This window comes from Cynara cardunculus, assembly GCF_001531365.2.
Source record: "Cynara cardunculus var. scolymus isolate 2C chromosome LG 2, CcrdV1, whole genome shotgun sequence".
Classification (NCBI taxonomy): Eukaryota; Viridiplantae; Streptophyta; class Magnoliopsida; order Asterales; family Asteraceae; genus Cynara; species Cynara cardunculus.
In genome coordinates, this window is record NC_037529.1 from 26328647 (window position 1) to 26334099 (window position 5453).

The window sequence follows — 5453 nt, forward strand, 5'->3', positions numbered from 1 at the left end:
TCTTCTATTAACAGATAACGTTTATCTACTCTATTGATAAGCTTAAATAATAGAGATAAACTCGAAGTCTAGCAGTTGACTTGTCATCTCCAGCTGTCATTCATGGTGTGATGAATCATCCTTATCTTTAAGTCTTCATCGCATGCTTCAAGATGATTTGCTGGAGAATTCTCTAAGTGTTGATGACCAGAGGATCGATGAGGATGCTCTTTCCATCGCATCCCAGGTCGTCCATCGGTCCTCTGGTTGTACTCTAGATTTAGCCGTTTCTGCCTTGATGTCTTCATCGGTCTTCTGGTTCTTCATCACTTATTGTTTTTCATTACCTTTTACATTATGAATTATGGGGTTTAACACCGAGTATGCCACAAGAGCCGACCTTAGGGCTCTATCCAAGGCACTTATCTCCTCTTTCAACGAGATAAGTGCTAAATTCATTCATTGAGCGACTCAACCTACCAAGGCTCTCTCCCAGAGCCTTGCTGACCAACAAGCACGCACCACCTCCCTACTACAATCTATGAAGGTCGATCGAAGAAGAAAGGCTTTGAGAGCCTACCTTACCTCCCTCCACCTCAAGAAGAAGAGAAACAGAGCTTCATGCTCGGCCAGCCGCCCGCAGAAGAGGCCAAGGCATGAGGATCCAGACCAAGATGATCATGGTCTTGGTCCTCATGAGGGGGAGAACCCGGCTGCTACAACTCAGAAAGCACCATCCGCTGCACCTTCAACATCCGATCACCAAACGTAATACCCACCATCATCACCAAACCAAGGAACCCGAGCAAGGGAACCAGAGGCTCAACCCTCTGAAGATGTACATAATGTACATGTTCCCCTTGCCACCATACCTGAACCCATTGTGTTGAGTTCCTCATCCAATGAAAATCCATCAACCCCACCAACAGAAACCAACCCACCTTTCACTACATCACCAACATCAAGCCTACCATTAACCCCATCACCAACCCCTCGCACCACAGAACCGTTCATCATCATACCCAATGAACCAGAACAAATAAACATCCAACCCTCTTCATCTCAACAACCTCAAGCCCAAACACAACCCGATGAACCTGAATCACCACAACATGAGCCAACCCAAGAAACCATCCCATCACCAACCGATACACAACCCACAACCTAAACACACCCCTTAACCGATACACAACCAATAACCCAAACTCAACCCTCAACCGAACCAACTAAGATGCATGCGGACATTCCCTCTTCATCAAGGCACACTCCGTAGAGCTTAGTCGATGAAATCATTGAGAATATGGAGTCGCTAAGGAGACGTCCGGAGATGGCACCAAGGGAACTAGTAATGATGGAGAATATCCATTAGTACCTATACCACGATCACGATGAAGGTTTGACTCTCAATCCTCCAATTCTATCGCCAAAATCCATGGACCTCCTACACCATAGGTTTGTTAGACAGACTACCCAACCACCACAGGCTGTCTTTTGAAACGATGGAATAAGGATGGTAATGGACATAAAGATGAGGACCTTTGCTAATAGAGCTATAAAATATATCGAGTACACAGTGGAGAGAGCCCATGGTCAGGTTAGCGTCTTCAATGACAATGACTTGATCAATCTCAATCCCTATGACTTGATCGAGCTTTATGCATTCACAACTCAACAACAGGATCAAGGCATAAGATTTGGGATGGCAAACAGAGCAATTGTGAAGACGATGGAGACCTTGGTGAAGCATCGAGCCAAGAGTGATTTTCAGATTGCTCTTCATTTGGGCATGAAAAGACTCTCCTGCACTCGACCTGATGAAGACTTCCCTGGCCTGCAGGAGAAGAGATCTGCTTATGTCTTGACTCAACCCGAGCTTGGACTTGTCTTCAAGAATGAGTTCGAGGTAAAGAAATTTTTCAGACTAACTGAAACATTCAAGTATTCAACCTCAACACTTGAATGGTTTCAGAAAGTTATCACAGATAGACTGGGTAGAACTCATGTGCCAAGGGAAGACGGGAAACAACTCATTCATGAGATATCTACAGTCATTAGTTATCGAAGGCTGCTACTGCACTTCTAGGAAATATCTCAAGGTAGATCATGAATAGAGCTTTAAGTTTTTTTCCTTAAATTGAAATGTCTTTGCTTCCAGTATTGTAAGAATTCATCATCCAATGAAAATTTGGAAATTGATGTCGTTCTTTAGATTAGTCTCTATTCTTCAATATTGTTCATAGATTAGTTTATGTTTGTTCTTTCATTACTTAGGGGGAGATTGTTAGACCCCATAATTCATAAGTGTAAAAGTAATGAAGAACAATAAGTGATGAAGAACTAGAAGACCGATGAAGACGTTAAGGCAAAATTGACTAAGTCTGGAAAACAATTAGAGGGTCGATGAATCGACCAGAGATGCGATGGAAAGAGCATCTTCATCACCCTTCTTGTCAACAATACTTAGAGTTTTCTTCAGCAGTTCAACCAGAGGCATACGATGAAGATATGAATATAAGGTTGAATTAACATCCCATGGAAGACAACTGGAGATAACAAATCGACAGCTAGATTTCAAGTTTATCTTGATTTATAGCTTATCCATACTTTAGATAAACTTTATCTGTTAGTAGAAGATTAGCTAAATAGTCTCGCTGGATAGTTATCTTCTAATTAGCCTACTAGTATAAATAGGTGATTAGGCCTATTGTAATCCATGCCGCTTTTACGTTTTCATATTAATATTGAATAAAGTGAAATTATTGACACTCAAGATTGTTCTTTGAATGTTCATACATTGTTCTTCAGTGTTCATCATTTTTTTCGTTAAAACACTATAATTTGGTTATTCTTAACTTGATTATTAGTGTTATTGAGAGATCTGGGATCAACAGCTTCTAAGGGCAAAACATGAAGGAATATCGCCATATTCATATAGGATTGGTGATTGCAGGGAAATAAATCTTTAAGCTCTTACAGATTTAGATTTACAAGGAGAGACGATGAACAAATACTCAAGATATGGGCGATAAGTATAGGTTTGACAAACAAAACGCCCATTGCCTTAGGCTGTGAGCACCATGAACTCCTGATTAACCCCTACGCGTAGATATGACAAAATCAAGGTTCAAAAGTTCGACTGACTCCAAGAAACTCCATCAAATAAACCAAATTTATATGATCAAAATAGGTTCGTATTCATCCAAGAACAAATCCCTTAAAAGGAATTTGATTAAAACATTTAATCATATGATGAATTGATGAATTTTGGGTCCGAACTGCAGTCGAACAGGAAGCAGTTTGTTAGACCCCATAAGTATTATGCATGAAGTGATGAAGACAAACAAGTGATGAAGAACCAGAAGGCCGATGGAAGACTTCAAGGAAAAATGACTAAGTCTGAAGAACAACCAGAGGGTCGATGAACTGACAAGAGATGCGATGAAAAGTGCATCTCCATAACCCCTTTGGGCACTAACACTTGGAGTTTCCTTCACCAGTTCAACCAGAAGCAAGCTATGAAGATATGAAGATAAGGTTGAACTCATATGCCATGGGAGACAGCTGGAGATGACTAATCAACAGCTAGATTCTACAAAGTTTATCTTGCTTTAATGTTTATCCTTGTTTTAGATAACCTTATCTGTTAGTAGAAAATTAGCTAAATAGTCTCATTAGATAGTTATCTTCTTAGATTACTAGTATAAATAGGTGGTCAGGCCTATTGTAATTTTTGACACTTTACGTTTTTCATAATCGTTGGAGTAAAGTGAAATCTCTGGCACTCAAGTTTATCCTTTGAATGTTCATACATTGTTCTTGAGTGTTCATTATTTTATTAATCCAAACACTATAATTTGGTTATTCTTAACTTAATTATTAGTGTTATTGAGAGACCTGGGATCAACAATTGGTATTAGAGCCAATTGATTGTTTTTCCAATCAAACGATCATCAAAAATCTCTCAATTCACACTTTTCACAAAATATCTTCTAGAAAAACATAAATTTTCTCTCTTTTAAAAAGTCTTAATGGCCAACTGGAATTCCACCTATAGTGTTGGTTCCCTCACCAAACCTCCAACTCTTCAAAGAGAAGAGTACCCACAATGGAGGATACGGAGGGTGAACTTTCTAGAAGGGATGGACAGAAATCTTCTGCGATCTGTCATGGAGGGTCTCTATGTTCCACAGACTCTTGTTCCAAGAGTCCCAGGAACAAATACCACAATAGAAATTCCTGCCTATTACATGCCCATAGATGAGAAGAATTGGGATGAAGACGACATATAGCGGGTTGAGACCGACAAGAAGGCCAAAAGACTGATAATCATGGCATACCCAATGAAATCTTCCAATCCCATGATGCATGTTCCACAGCCAAGGAACTATGGGATGAGCTGGCGAGCCAATTGGAAGGAGGGGCAAAAATGAAGAAGAATCGTAGAGCCCAATGTCTCAACGAATACACCAACTACAAGGCTCTTCCTGATGAACCGATTCAGAAAACATACGATCGTTTCAACACATTGATTAATCAATGTCGTCGAAACGATATCACCAGAACAAAGGAAGAAAACAATGTTTTGTTCCTTAAAAGTCTCGGAGATGAATGGACACAGTTGTCCATGTCCCTTCAAGCAAATCAAGACTTAGACGGCTGGTCACTTCATGACGTATACGGAACGCTTGCTACACAAGAGAATGATATCATGAAGAAAAAGGTGCCCATCGGTGGACCCCTGGCTCTTGCAGCTGAAGAAAATGACGTTTCAAGGACCTCCACCACAGACCACAAAAAGAAAGGAAAAAAAAGCACTGGTGGTGGAATCAGAATCTGAAGATGAAACATCTGAATCAGATGATGATATCAAAGCCTTTGCCAAATCTCTGACCTTGATTACAAAGCAGTTCTAGAAAAAGTTCATCAAGAAACCCTATGAACGAAGAGAATTCAAGAGGGAAAGGTACCAGCCATCCTATGAAAAGAAGCCATCAAAATATTATCAGAGGGAAGACAGAAGAGATGGAAGAGAAGATAGAGAGAAGACAGAAGAGAAGATAGAAGAGAGGAGAAGAAAGAGGACAAAGAAGGAAGGAAAAATGACCTATGCCGCTTTATGTACGAAAAAATCGGTCATTTTTCCAAAGAATGTAGAGGACGACTGGTAAAGAATGCTGATTATTACAAGAATAAATATAAGTACAATCCTAGAGAGCGAAGCCTGATGGCTGAGAAAGAAAACTGGGTGTCTGATTCTTCATCCGATAAAGAAGACAAAACACTCATCTCTGATTCTTCATCCGATGAAGAAGACAAAACACTCACATGTCTGATGGCCACATCCAATGAAGAATCTGCCTCTGACAATGATGATCAGGTATGTGAGTCTACTATTGATGAAACCAACTCGGATCCATCTGAGCTAGAGTTAACAGCAAATAAAACTTTCAGAGGACTTTTTGAAATTAAAAGAA